We start from the raw sequence: 15,423 nt of genomic DNA, 5'->3' as shown, positions 1-15,423 counted from the left end.
CAAGCCACAGACAAGAGGCGAAGAGAGCCTGTCTTGGCAGATAACGGACTTAAGTTACCAGACTTTGGTGTCTGAGGCTGGGAGGATTCCACATCCCCCAGCAGATAACCAGTCCGCAGGGGACTGTATATTCCTTGGCCTAAGAAGCCTGGAGGCCCTGCCACAACCGAAGGGACCAGTAAAGCCGTACAAGGCTGGGAGCAGAAAGGAACCCACGTCGCAGGCCATACAGGCGAGAATACACGGAAAGCTCAGAAACGTGGGCTGTTACCCTATAAAGAGGAGATAGCCAAAAGGAGCGCAGAGAGCACGGTAGGCCTACACCCTCACCCTGACCAGGGCCAATTTCCCCGTTGCTCTCAGACATCCAGGTCCCCTGCTAGCCGGGACTGTTTATGGGTCAGTTTACCTGTTTTAGTAAAGACCCTGGACTGCAACCTATTGTCTGTGTGCTCCTTCGCGCCTCCAGCACTGCCGGTACTGGGACTCTCACCACCATCACTCCCACCATCCACTACACTGCCCTGGGGCCGCACTCTTCCCGTGGGGAGTCACACCATCCCAGCTGCACACCTCATCAGCCCCAGCGGTCTGCCTTGCAGCGGCGGTACCTAATGACCGCAAATCCACGGGTGGCGTAGTCGGACATTATCAATAGCACATAACGGACTACCACTGGTCTGACCACCCTGAGCCACGGAACCGGGTTGCCACTACTACTCCCATCGTTCCCCCTATTGCCCAGATCCGATGGCCCCATGGCCCAGGGGGCGAGTGATATCCCCTATCTCAGTCATAATGTGGCACAAGCTAGGCATGTTTTTTGCCAAATAGGGTGACTGACAGTAAATTTCTATTAAATATGTATCCCCTATCTCAGCTACAATGAGGCACAACCTGTGACAAAGGGCCTCCAATCACAAATAGTAGTTAGGTTGGAGTAGGAATACTGTCCTGGTTTGTCCACTGCACAAAGTGTATAGGGTTTGTAAAAATTAGCCCTATGGGCTGAGTCATGGTTGATGCAGGAAGCCACCATCTCAAGGGCCTCCAATCACAAATAGTAGTTAGGCTGGAGTAGGAATACTGTCCTGGTTTGTCCACGGCACAATGTACATAGAGTTTGCAAAAATTAGCCCTATGGGCTGAGTCATGGTTGACGAAGGAAGGAAACGGGTTTTTATGGGAAGGAGGTGACGTTAACAGCCGTAGCATGAACCTGCATTTTTGGTGAAATTTGGTTGGATTGCTGTCATCTGCAAGGATTACAAACTGTGGAGATATCCAGTCCTTGCTGAATTTAATCAGAGTAAGTCTGTCCGCATTTTCCATGGAGAGGCGTGTGCGCCTATCAGTGATGATTGCCCCAGCAGAACTAAAAAACATGCTCAGACACCACACTAGCAGCCGGGCAGGCCAGCACCTCCAAGGCATATAAGGAGAGGTTGGTCCAAGTGTTCAACTTAGACACCCAATAATTAAAGGGAACTGAAGCGTCAGAAAGGATGCACGTATGGTCACTTAAGTACCCCTTGACCATGTTCTGCAACTTATCCATCCTTGGCATTGTTACAGGCTCAGATAGCCCTTGCTGTTGTGCTGGTTTATTGAAAATTGCCCAATTTGTGGAAATTTTCCCCCCACCTCTGTTGGAGCTGGTGTTCGTGTCTCTCCCCATTATCCCTTGGTATTGAAAAGAGCCGGTACCTCTGCCACCAGGATTGTCTGAGGGTGATGTTTTCAGCAACTGATCTACAATGGCCCTCTTGAACGATTCCATTGTAAAACTCTTTGGTGACTCCAAAAGGAGAGAAGGAAATTTCTCCTTGTACCGTGGATCGAGAAAGGTGGCCAACCAGTATAGGTTGTTGGATAAAATGTGTATCACTCGAGGGTCTTGCCACAGACACTTACACATGAACTGTGCCATATGGGCTAAGCTGCAAAAAGGCAAATGTTCTGTGTTGTCAACAGTAGAAACAGTACCCATCCTCTCCTCACGCTGATTCGCCTCCTCTTCCTCCACCTCCTCGTCCTCCTCTCCAGCCCATCCAGCCTGGACAAACATGAAGCTTGGGTTGGATGTCCCCTCTGTAGCATTACGAGTCCCCTCGTTAGCACAGAAAAACAAGTCCTCTCCCTCCTCATCCTTCTCATCTTCCTCCTCATCACCCATTGTTGCCTCAGAATATTGGCTGGGCTGGGTAGTAACATCCATTGGGAAATCTGTCTCCATACCAACATGCTGGGTGCTCAAAGCTTCCTCTTTGAGATTATGCAGTGATTGTTTCAAGACACACAGCATCAGAATGGTTACGTTGATCATCGCTCACGAGGTTGGTGCAGTACTCAAATTTCACAAGAACCTCACAAATGTCAGCGATCCACACCTACTCGACAGTTGTTATGTGTAGTGGCTGACTCTCAGTCTGACGGGCATGCTGAAGCTGGTATTCAACTAATGCCCTCTGCTGTTCAGTAATCCTCGCCAACATATGATAGGTGGAGTTCCACCACGTGGGCAGGTCGCAAATGAGTCGGTGACTTGGCAAATTCAAGTGCTTTTGCAGGGCTGTAAGAGCAGCAAAAGTGCTTGAGGAATGGCAGAAATGGGCGCTAATACAGCGCACTTCTCAAGTAGGTACGGCAAGTCACGGTAAGTTTTCAGAAATTTCTGAACAACTAGGTTCAGCACGTGAGCCATGCATGGCACGTGTACCAGCTTGCCAACCTTTAAAGCCGCCACCAGGTTACGCCCATTTTGGCAGACGACCAGACCGGGTTGGAAGTGCAGCAGGGAGAGCCTCTGATCAGTCTGTTGTTTTAAAGCTTGCCACAGCTCTGTTGCAGGGTGTGTTTTCTGACCTAAACAGGTCAGCATCAGCAGAGCGTGTTGCCGCTTGGCCGATGTGCTGCTGCACAGGTCTCAGCTTGGCAGTGATGGGTAAGGTAATCAGCAGAGGATGAGGAGCAGGAGGGGAAAGAAGAAGTGGAATATGAAGAGGCGGAAACCCTGACAGGAGTTGGGCCAGCTATTCTTGGTGTTGGTAGGTTGTGTGATGTTCCAGTTTGCACCTTTGTCCCACCCTCCACCAGGTTCACCGGTGCCGTGACAGAAATGTATCATCCCTGTTCACAACAACTTGTCCAGGTGTCTGTTGTTAGCTGGACCTTCCCGGTTACGGCGTTGGTGAGAGCACGGTTCAGATTGTTTAACACGTGCTTGTGTAACGCAGGGATGGCACACCGTGCAAAATAGTGGCGGCTGAGCCACAGTCAAGAGATCACGGAAAGACTGTTTTCCCACAAGCCTAAATGGCAACATCTCCACAACTAGCAATTTGGCTATCTGCGAGTTTAGTATTTGTGCCTGTGGGTGCGTGGCTGGGTATTTACGCTTACTTTCCAAGCTCTCAGGCACAGACAATTGGACGCTTTGCTGGGACAAGGAAGTGGATGTGGTTGATGTTTGTTGTGTGTGAGCAATCGCAGCTTGTGGGCAGAACGTATGAGTGCCTGCTTCCTAAACAGCAGGTTCTGAAGGACATAGCCCAGGCGACATGGCATTGGTTTGACCCGCAGATGCTGATTTGGTACCCTAGTGTTCCGCCCAACTACTGTGGTGCTTTGCTGCCATGTGGTTTTGCATACTGGTGGTGCTTAGGTTGCCTTTGCCCTGGCCTCTGCTCAACTTGGTATGGCAGATGCTACAGACTACAATGTGCAATTTAAGGGTGTGGCATCCCCTTTGTTGAGCTGACTGGTATATATGTAGCTTACCACGGGCCTGGGTGGTCTGGAGTTGGGACCCGGTCTTATTTGTCTACCCTTTTATATGCATTACTTCAACTTTGATATACAGTAAGGTTTTTAATATAGGCAGTATAGGTACCGTCCCAATTTAGGGTCACCTTGCCGCTGGTGGGACGGCTTGTATACTTTTTTTGATCAAAAATAGTTCACTAAGTACCCTATATTTATTATGCAACTTTGCTTTACATTTATATATAATGATGGTAGGGTATGAGATATATTTTTGTCTTTTGTCTTTTGTAGGTTTTGTTTCTTTTTTGCTAGTGTGAACATGCTCCTATTTCTTGCATGTCTACCATCTTAGACCTCAGTTCACATTGCCTGTTTTTTTGTCTTGTTTGCATTCTGTGCAATTTAAGGGTGTGGCATCCCCTTTGTTGAGCTGACTGGTATATATGTAGCTTACCACGGGCCTGGGTGGTCTGGAGTTGGGACCCGGTCCTATTTGTCTACCCTTTTATATGCATTACTTCAACTTTGATATACAGTAAGGTTTTTAATATAGGCAGTATAGGTACCGTCCCAATTTAGGGTCACCTTGCCGCTGGTGGGACGGCTTGTATACTTTTTTTGATCAAAAATAGTTCACTAAGTACCCTATATTTATTATGCAACTTTGCTTTACATTTATATATAATGATGGTAGGGTATGAGATATATTTTTGTCTTTTGTCTTTTGTAGGTTTTGTTTCTTTTTTGCTAGTGTGAACATGCTCCTATTTCTTGCATGTCTACCATCTTAGACCTCAGTTCACATTGCCTGTTTTTTTGTCTTGTTTGCATTCTGTGCAATTTAAGGGTGTGGCATCCCCTTTGTTGAGCTGACTGGTATATATGTAGCTTACCACGGGCCTGGGTGGTCTGGAGTTGGGACCCGGTCCTATTTGTCTACCCTTTTATATGCATTACTTCAACTTTGATATACAGTAAGGTTTTCAATATAGGCAGTATAGGTACCGTCCCAATTTAGGGTCACCTTGCCGCTGGTGGGACGGCTTGTATACTTTTTTTGATCAAAAATAGTTCACTAAGTACCCTATATTTATTATGCAACTTTGCTTTACATTTATATATAATGATGGTAGGGTATGAGATATATTTGTGTCTTTTGTCTTTTGTAGGTTTTGTTTCTTTTTTGCTAGTGTGAACATGCTCCTATTTCTTGCATGTCTACCATCTTAGACCTCAGTTCACATTGCCTGTTTTTTTGTCTTGTTTGCATTCTGTGCAATTTAAGGGTGTGGCATCCCCTTTGTTGAGCTGACTGGTATATATGTAGCTTACCACGGGCCTGGGTGGTCTGGAGTTGGGACCCGGTCCTATTTGTCTACCCTTTTATATGCATTACTTCAACTTTGATATACAGTAAGGTTTTTAATATAGGCAGTATAGGTACCGTCCCAATTTAGGGTCACCTTGCCGCTGGTGGGACGGCTTGTATACTTTTTTTGATCAAAAATAGTTCACTAAGTACCCTATATTTATTATGCAACTTTGCTTTACATTTATATATAATGATGGTAGGGTATGAGATATATTTTTGTCTTTTGTCTTTTGTAGGTTTTGTTTCTTTTTTGCTAGTGTGAACATGCTCCTATTTCTTGCATGTCTACCATCTTAGACCTCAGTTCACATTGCCTGTTTTTTTGTCTTGTTTGCATTCTGTGCAATTTAAGGGTGTGGCATCCCCTTGGTTGAGCTGACTGGTATATATGTAGCTTACCACGGGCCTGGGTGGTCTGGAGTTGGGACCCGGTCCTATTTGTCTACCCTTTTATATGCATTACTTCAACTTTGATATACAGTAAGGTTTTTAATATAGGCAGTATAGGTACCGTCCCAATTTAGGGTCACCTTGCCGCTGGTGGGACGGCTTGTATACTTTTTTTGATCAAAAATAGTTCACTAAGTACCCTATATTTATTATGCAACTTTGCTTTACATTTATATATAATGATGGTAGGGTATGAGATATATTTTTGTCTTTTGTCTTTTGTAGGTTTTGTTTCTTTTTTGCTAGTGTGAACATGCTCCTATTTCTTGCATGTCTACCATCTTAGACCTCAGTTCACATTGCCTGTTTTTTTGTCTTGTTTGCATTCTGTGCAATTTAAGGGTGTGGCATCCCCTTTGTTGAGCTGACTGGTATATATGTAGCTTACCACGGGCCTGGGTGGTCTGGAGTTGGGACCCGGTCCTATTTGTCTACCCTTTTATATGCATTACTTCAACTTTGATATACAGTAAGGTTTTTAATATAGGCAGTATAGGTACCGTCCCAATTTAGGGTCACCTTGCCGCTGGTGGGACGGCTTGTATACTTTTTTTGATCAAAAATAGTTCACTAAGTACCCTATATTTATTATGCAACTTTGCTTTACATTTATATATAATGATGGTAGGGTATGAGATATATTTTTGTCTTTTGTCTTTTGTAGGTTTTGTTTCTTTTTTGCTAGTGTGAACATGCTCCTATTTCTTGCATGTCTACCATCTTAGACCTCAGTTCACATTGCCTGTTTTAATGTTTGTCTCTGAAGGACTTTCAGAAAAAAAATTCCACAAGGGGAAGGGGGCATTCAGCAGCTATGCTGAACGCCCCCGTGCCCAGACTTGGCACACAGCTGGGGTGCTCTTGGGAACAGTTGACCCAGTTCTCACTCTGGGCAAATCACGACCCCTTGGTGCCTGTGTTGGTGCTACATATCCATCTTCCTCTGTGTTGCTGTCATGGCTATGCATGCCAACGGTCCAGGTCAGATCAGTGGACTGATCATCGACCTCTTCGTCTTCCATCTCATCCTCCTTCCCAGTTGACATTGTAGGCTGACCTGATGGCAACTGTGTCTCATCATCATCAGCCTCCACCTCTGGAGACAGTAAATGACGTTCCGCCAAGTGGCTTTCTTCTGGCTGTAGGTCCTCAAACACTTGAGCATCAACGCACCCCACCTCCTCTTGTCCCTCTTCAATGCTGCACGGTGATAGGCCAGAGCCAACCTAAGGATAGGTACCAAACAGATCCTCGTAGTGTCCAAGCTTGGGGTAATATGTCTCCTGTGACTGATAATGGCTGGAGGAAGAAGAACCAGCTTCAGGATTGGATGGGCCAGCCTTATTTGTATCCACAGTAGACTGAGTGGTCATGGGAGGTTTATTGCTGCTTGACAAATGAGTCCTTGTCTGCTATCCAAGACAGACTCTACTCTCGTTCTTCTGGCTTCCACACACGTTTACATTCCAGACTGGGAATTTTTTTCCAGGAACATAGTGGATGCATCAAGCTTTTTCTGACCTGACACAGACTGAGTGCCTTTCGCGCACCACTGACAACACCACGTCCACGTTCTTTAACAACAGGCTTTTTTGACATTTTGGGTTTTGTTGACAGATTTTTAGATGTTGATGGCACAAGCCAAGCTAGCTGTCACAGCCAAAATAGTGGGTAAAATGGGCTGGTGCGTGCTTTGTAGCAGGTGTGATGCCTCTTACTCGAAAAAGCCCTCTATTTTACCCCGGGTGATGGGGGACTCGGAGTCGGGTCCTTTGATGAAGAGATGGGGTGCAGCCGTGGCCCGGACCCGACCCGTGCTCAGGGCCGTCACATTAAAAGAGATGGTGTGGGCTTATCCGGGTTGAGTGGCTGATTTACGACTACGCCACCTGTGGTGCCTGGTGAAGGACCACCAGCGCTGCTGCAGTCCGCTGAGGCATGGTGTTATGGCGGCCAAAGTTATTACTACTCCCCATAGGCGGAGCAAGGCCTCAGGGCAGAGGGACAGGATGGAGGGGGTAGTAGTAGAGGGAGACGGGCGCCGCGTCTCGCGGTGTGGCGCAGAGATAACAGTCCGGAGGCCATAGGGGTGAACTTCCAAGGCTTTACTCACTTTAGAGATGGCAGAAGGAAGGCGACTCCCTGCTCCCCGCGGAGTCCTGCGGTCACCCGGGACGGGGGTCCGACAACCTCCGAGTAAGTCCAGCATTCAGTCGGGACCCTACACCAGAGTGTTCCTGAACTACAGACCGAATCCTTTCCTGTCCGTGTGTGTGCAAATAGGCCGGGACTCCCTCTGAGCTCCTCTCAGAACTAGGGCACGGGTGGCAGCTCCGCTCCGTCTGATACCCGGTGGGATCCTCTGGGCCTACCGGGCTTTCCCGACCAGGACATGGAGTAGCAAGGTCGGGGGTCAGGAGCCGGTACCCCTCTTGAAGCCAGAGTCCCTCTGAATATATCAGCAAGGCGAGGACAGGTGGCGTATACCGCTCTGTCTGCATCCTGCCTGGGATCCATTTGCTGTGGAGCCACACTCTTAAGCTCCGGGCCTTCTTGGTCCTGGTCCTTGACCGGGTCGAGACATTCCTTGTCTGCAACCTGCCCCTCGACCCAAGGCCGTGGTATGCGGGCTGTGTCCCTTGCCGATGCAGGCCCACACAGGATCTGCGCTCCGGGAGGGAGGTCACATTTACACACAGTATATGACAGCACAGAGAACAGCCGAAAGACCAAGACCAAAGATGGCTCTTTTATTAAATATGAAATTTAAAGTGTAACTAACTTGTAAGTCCTCCACCCTCACCCACTAACTGGTTCCCCTAACTCTTGGTTCCCCAGTCTCCCTGTAACCAGGGGAGCAGCACCGAGTGCATACTAGCCCCCTCTGGTGGAGAAATGTGGTGTTGGATGCAAAGGTTGGGTCACGACTATCACACTGTTCTTACCTCAGAGGAGGAACACTACACTCCATTAAAGAAGTGTAGCATCCCTGTGGCGGTCGAACCCTCAGGGGCGCCACATTCCCCCCTGGTAAAACACAGCACGTCCGCGGGCTGCAAAAGAAGTAACAACCAGGAAATTTTATTTTTAATACAAACATGAACTATCTTCCCTTTATGGGAGGCACATCTTCTTAAACGTTGCAAACATGTTATACAGTAGAAAATTACAAAAGTATAAAATTAAAAAGTGCTAGCATTTTTCCAGAGACATTTTGGTGAAAACAGACAGGTAAAAGTGCAAAGACGCAGAGTCAGTTCAGAAGTGCGAGGGATCTGCCCTAAACCCTCAACGTGGGCCCTGGGGTGGCTTCAGGCATGCAGATCCCGAGTTGGACCTCCCGGAGAGCCACCCTTACAGGTTTTTCTTCTGAGGTTTTTGAGTTAGAGAATGTCCACGGTTTTTGTATAAAACCAATATGGAGCACCTAAAAAGATGCAAACTATATACAATAGAAAGAATCTGTCTGCTGCCAGTCCACAGGGACACATATCTCTAGAAACCAGGGATAATAAAGTAAGCAAAAATAGAAATGTCAACACATAAACTTGTAAACGAATACTGCAACAGCCGGGGCTGCCTTAAACCTCGGGTTCCCCTCCTGGGAAAAGGCTCGTTCCTCCCGACGGAGGCTAACCGGTCCCCTGAGGCTGAGTGCAGAGTGGCGTCGCTCCCGGACACTTTGTGCACATCCAGGGCGTACCACCCTCGCTCCCCCTGGTGGCGAGAAAAGGTTACTGTGTCGCCTGGGAAGAGGTTCCGGCCAGGGTGTCCCTTCTTTAGACGCGGCTCGACGTCCCGCCGGCTGACGAACACGTCGTCCTGGTACTGGGGACTTCGGATGAACCCCCACCCCACCTCATGGTGAAAACGGACGACTTGGCCTTCCACTCGGGGACTAGGACGGGTGGCCTCTTCCTGCCGAGCCCGGGATTTGGCAGCTTTGGTCCGTACCTCAAGGCGCTCGCAGCGCTGCTCCCGTTGACGATGCTCCCGAGCGAGCTGGAAAATCTGGTCGCTGCACCACTGGCTCCTCCTCCGCACTTCAGCCCGGGTCTCCCGGGGGAAGCCCATCAGGTCGCCCCCCTGGTTTTCCCAGGCCCACTCCTCAGCCTCGGGCCAGGTTACTGCTGGTGCGGGTAGCGGGGCCATGACGGGTTGCTGCGGGTCCTCTACAGGCGTGGACCAGTCCGGGTTGGAGCCGGTAGTCTCTTCCGCAGTTTCAGGCACCTCCGATTCAGGGTTTGGGCGGTATCGCAGGTCCCCACCCATAGCTGCCACTTGCAGCTCCGGAGCCAATGCTTGCTCCCAGGTGGCCGCGTGGGGAATTAAATACTCCGTCATGAGGTCCAGGATTGTCACGGTAGGCTCTGCAGCCGGGGCAGGGGTTGCACACTCACCCGCCGCTGGGCCGCCTTCGACCTCTGTCACCGCGTCGCCTTGTCCTGGGACCTCAACTCCTTGGCGGCGGTCCCAGATACGCAGCAGCATGTCCTCCTGCCACGCAGCCGTCGCCGCCTCCTGGGCCTCTCTCTGCCTTTTCAAGAGTCCTGGAGCTTCCTGCCGGAGAAATTCAAAGTCTCCCCGTGTGGGGATACTGCTGCCTCGCTCTCTGCTGGGTGAAGGTCCTGAACCGGGTTCAGTTGGTTCAGAAGGTTGCGCACCAGAAGTGTCCATGTCTGCCTCTGTTGGTTGCCAAACTCCGACTTCAATGGCCGCACCTTGTTGCTTTTCTTCTTCCTCCTCTTTCGGGGCGGTTCCTGGGCGGCATGTTGACAGGCCCGCCTTCGTTCAGCCCATCCGGTTTGACGGGCATTACCCCGCGGACAGTCTCTAATGGAAGGGGCAGTCCACATTTTTGGCACCAAGCGGGAGCCCAGCCCACGATGGGAGGCGTTCAAAGACAGTCTTTTCACCGCATTATGGCGCCTGTTCTTCTTGGGCGGGCGCCATTTTAAGTGTAAAACGACAGTTCAAGGTGTAAGGCACACAGTACCCGGTAGCAATGGGTACTTCCTTCCTTTGCCGCGGGCACGTGATCCTGCCGACTACGCCAGGTTGTGACGCCTCTTACTCGAAAAAGCCCTTTATTTTACCCTGGGTGATGGGGGACTCGGAGTCAGGTCCTTTGATGAAGAGATGGGGTGCAGCCGTGGCCCGGACCCGACCCGTGCTCAGGGCAATCACATTAAAAGAGATGGTGTGGGCTTATCCGGGTTGAGTGGCTGATTTACGACTACGCCACCTGTAGTGCCTGGTGAAGGACCACCAGCGCTGCTGCAGTCCGCTGAGGCATAGTGTTATGGCGGCTAAAGTTATTACTACTCCCCACAGGCGGAGCAAGGCCTCAGGGCAGAGGGACAGGATGGAGGGGGTAGTAGTAGAGGGAGACGGGCGCCGCGTCTCGCGGTGTGGCGCAGAAATAACAGTCCGGAGGCCATAGGGGTGAACTTCCAAAGCTTTACTCACTTTAGAGATGGCAGAAGGAAGGCGACTCCCTGCTCCCCGCGGAGTCCTGCGGTCACCAGGGACGGGGGTCCGACAACCTCCGAGTAAGTCCAGCATTCAGTTGGGACCCTACATTAGAATGTTCCTGAACTACAGACCGAATCCTTTCCTGTCCGTGTGTATGCAAATAGGCCGGGTCTCCCCCTGAGCTCCTCTCAGAACAAGGGCACGGATGGCAGCTCCGCTCCGTCCGATACCCGGTGGGATACTCTGGGCCTACCGGGCTTTCCCAACCAGGACATAGAGTAACAAGGTCGGGTGTTGGGGGCCGGTACCCCTCTTGCAGCCGGACTCCCTCTGAATATATCAGCAAGGCGAGGACAGGTGGCGTATACCGCTCCGTCTGCATCCTGCCTGGGATCCATTTGCTGTGGAGCCACACTCTAAAGCTCCGGGCCTTCTTGGTCCTGGTCCTTGACCGGGTCGAGACATTCCTTGTCTGCAACCTGCCCCTCGACCCAAGGCCGGGGTACGAGGGCTGTGTCCCTTGCCGATGCAGGCCCACACAGGATCTGCGCTCCGGGAGGGAGGTCACATTTACACACAGTATATGACAGCACAGAGAACAGCCGAAAGACCAAGACCAAAGATGGCTCTTTTATTAAATATGAAATTTAAAGTGTAACTAACTTGTAAGTCCTCCACCCTCACCCACTAACTGGTTCCCCTAACTATTGGTTCCCCAGTCTCCCTGTAACCAGGGGAGCAGCACAGAGTGCATACTAGCCCCATCTGGTGGAGAAATGTGGTGTTGGATGCAAAGGTGGGGTCACGACTATCACACTGTTCTTACCTCAGAGGAGGAACACTACACTCCATTAAAGAAGTGCAGCATCCCTGTGGCGGTGGAACCCTCAGGGGCCCCACACAGGCAGTAGGAAATGTTTGGACTACTGCTTTGTATAGGGCACTCAATGATTTTTAAAGTGAACTAATATGGACAGAAGACAGGCTGACACCCCAAAATAGTGGTTAAAATGGCCTGGTGCATGCTTTGTAGCAGGCAGTAGGAAATGTTTGGACTACTGCTTTGTGCAGGGCACTCAATGATTTTTTAAGTGGACTAATATGGACAGAAGCCAGGCTCTGATCTCTAAAACAGCGGGGAAACTAGACTGGTGCTAAGAAAAAAGACAGCACAAAATGCTACTTCTGTTTAATGGAAAAATATTGCTTTGCCTCAGACAAGAGCGGTTTTAAAATGGACACTGGAGGAACACTACCTAATACACTCCCTATCTAATACACCATCTCTCCCCCCCTTTACGCTGACTTTGTTGTGTGCCTTCAGCTCTGAAAAGAGCTATTTTTTGGTGGTATTATGGAGCTAGTGAGCGGCTCCTTTAAACACAGAACTAGTATACACTGCAGGTAGCCCTTAAAAGGGATTTTGTTTTATCAAGAGGCCTAAACACTCTCCCTAGCAGCTCAGCGATCTCTCCCTAGTCTATTACAACGCAAGCTCCGGATGCAATGTGCACAAAATGGCGGGGCAGGGCTTAAATAGACCCTATCTCGCTGGGCGGCCAGCCAATCACAGTAATGCCACAACCAAGATGTCTGCGGCATTACTGTGATTGGTTGAGAAGTCCAGCATGTTTAGTGGCTGCAAAGGAGGCTCCAAAACTGTAGGGCGGGACATCCGAATATAGCGAGGCGAGTACACAAATACTCGCAATATAGCAAGTAACATGAATACCGTTCTATCAGTGCGAATAGCAAATAGTAACGAATACACTCGCTCATCACTAATTATAATGGGTACATGATCTATCCATAAAAAACAGAAAACATGTGCATGAAAAACAACATCTGAATGAGACCTAACGTTGTTGAAGGCTGTTCCTGTTATCTACCTTTAAAGCCAGATGGACAGACAAGCAGACAGACATACAGACAGAAATATAGACTTATTTAATGAGCCCATTGCAGCTGATTTGTCTTCCAGTCTTGTAATCATGCCAGTTCTTCATATTTTGCAATATATTTTTCTATTTGGTTGCTAATTTTTTAGACTTGTGTGAATAAGATTGCACCCAAAATGTTGGTGCATCACAAGTGTGACCTTAGTGTATTTGATTCACCCAGTACATAAGTAGACACATTCCACTAATATGTTTTTATTATCCCCACACTTTTATTCTGCTTTTCCAACATTTCATATTTAATTTATTTAAAACAAAATGAGTTCAAATTCATTTTTTTCAGTGACTATTTTTCTTTTTTGTCTGCGGTTATATAATAATAGTTAGCTCGACCTGACTTGCATATGGCAAATGTAATGTGCAATTGGGATAAGAAAAATACAAGGATGGCATGTGGAAAGATTTTGTAAAACCAGAATTAATAAAGGGCTTACGTTTGCTATCCAAGCATAATTTTATGCAGATTGTATGTATTGTACTTTTAATATTTGTCTTGCATTCGCTGTAAAAATATTTAACTCTAAAAATGAAAAAGTTGATGACATGTATTGCTCAGGTTCTCTTTAGTTTTGATAGAGACTCCCAGATGTTGCCTATTATATTAATAGAAATTCCACCTTTGAGACTCGCGTGATAACTCCCACTTGATGTCCCATTCTGTAACCTAAGGCGGCTGCTGATGTCACATATACTGCGAACATGGGACAAAATTTCAAAAAACATCACTTCTGGTTTTGGTTTACAAATACTGATGTAAAATACTGACCAAATACTGAACGTGTGAACTTCGCCTAAGGTTTCATTCAGATGTCCGTGTTGCAAGTACATGTTCTATACGTGTTTTTCACTGATACAACATGTACCCATTATAATCTATGGTGCTATTCGCATGTCTGTGCAAAACTCACGAGACATGTCCATTTTTTTCCGGTATGAAAAGTACCAATGCAAGGGTATTGGTCCTTGAAAAAGCACATGAATGGCATCAGTGTGCTGTCCATATTTCACATTGCAAAAGATAGGAAAAGCTTTGTCATTTACTTTTAGATTTATCCATACTTGAAAAATACGGACCAAACACCGATGACATCGGTACCATTTTTTTTTTTGCGTATATGAAAAATACTTATGTGAATGAAGCTTAAAAAATAGCTTAGGGCTTTATTTTTAAGAAATTTTGCCAGAAATGTTCCAACTTAATTCCATTGTGTATTCATCATTTTTTTTCCAAAAGACAATCTTCTCTCTGCTTCAATGTCAAACTCTCCCCTTCAACATCGGTAGCATAGAATGTCATTGTCTCGACTGACAACTGGGTGGTTATAATTTCTTTTTTTTTTTCGATTAGTTACACTGTTGTAAGTGATTACTGGTGCAAAGCAAAGTCAACAGTGGGAATGTGTCAGGCAAAAAAAAAAAAAAAAAGACTTGAATATCTGAATCAAATTTGTCAGGCATTTACCTTAAGCCAGAATAACATGCGATCGTGAAGCTGCCGTTCAATGGCCGCCTGCAGCGCGGAGAACTCAATGGGCTCTTTATTTGTTAAAGATGGATTATTTGAAATAAATTACAGGGCACTTTGACTGGATAAACAGAGTCTCAGTGGCTGTGGCACGCTATACATGCTTAATTGAGCCACAGAAATCTTAAATGACTGCTGAACTGTATAATCATCTTTGATTTTGCTGATCGAGTTGATTCTTCAGCCTCAAACTGGAGCTATTGAGAGACGTGAAAAGGAGCTCTACCTGGAGGAAAATAGAAAGTTTAATCTGGAATATATACTTATAATATTTCGGAAACCGCAGGGATAGAGGGCTTCATTAAGTGAACACAAGGCAGCTTTACAAGTGAATGATCCGCGTGTCATTTTTATTTGAACTTGATGCGTTAAACGTCCTGTGTGTTTGTGTTGCGTAAGCCCACTTAAACTTTGTAAAGTGCAATAGATTCGCAGGCAAAATAAAACTATTGCACTTTCTCATTTCTGGTCTGATAAGTTTAATTAAAGAAAACACTCTGTATGAAATGACATCAGGGATTATTTTCTATGACTATGAGAACAGACGGGCATAATCAGCTGCAAATAAAGGCTACTTCAGACCTTACTTCACTATATAATTTTTTTTATGTGTTATCGTTGAGAGATGAGCGATGCGATTCGGGAGGATGGCAAAAAAAATAACGCCTGGCGCCGTTTCACACACTGCTGAAAACTCAGTCATCCCCATAATGCCCTGCAGCTATCACATCACATGGCCCGGCCCAGCCAATCAGGGTGGACTATTACGGCCAGTATAAAACATTAGGTCGGTAAAGTAGCACCTTTTTAGGCATTTCCAGTGTAGGTATCAGAACACACATCTCATTTCACTTAGGGATAGAAAAATATATAATATG

This window comes from Phyllobates terribilis, unplaced genomic scaffold (genome assembly GCF_046119375.1).
Source record: "Phyllobates terribilis strain yellow unplaced genomic scaffold, ASM4611937v1 Scaffold_1__5_contigs__length_1240528914, whole genome shotgun sequence".
Taxonomy (NCBI): Eukaryota; Metazoa; Chordata; class Amphibia; order Anura; family Dendrobatidae; genus Phyllobates; species Phyllobates terribilis.
Note: the sequence above shows the minus strand (reverse complement) of the source record.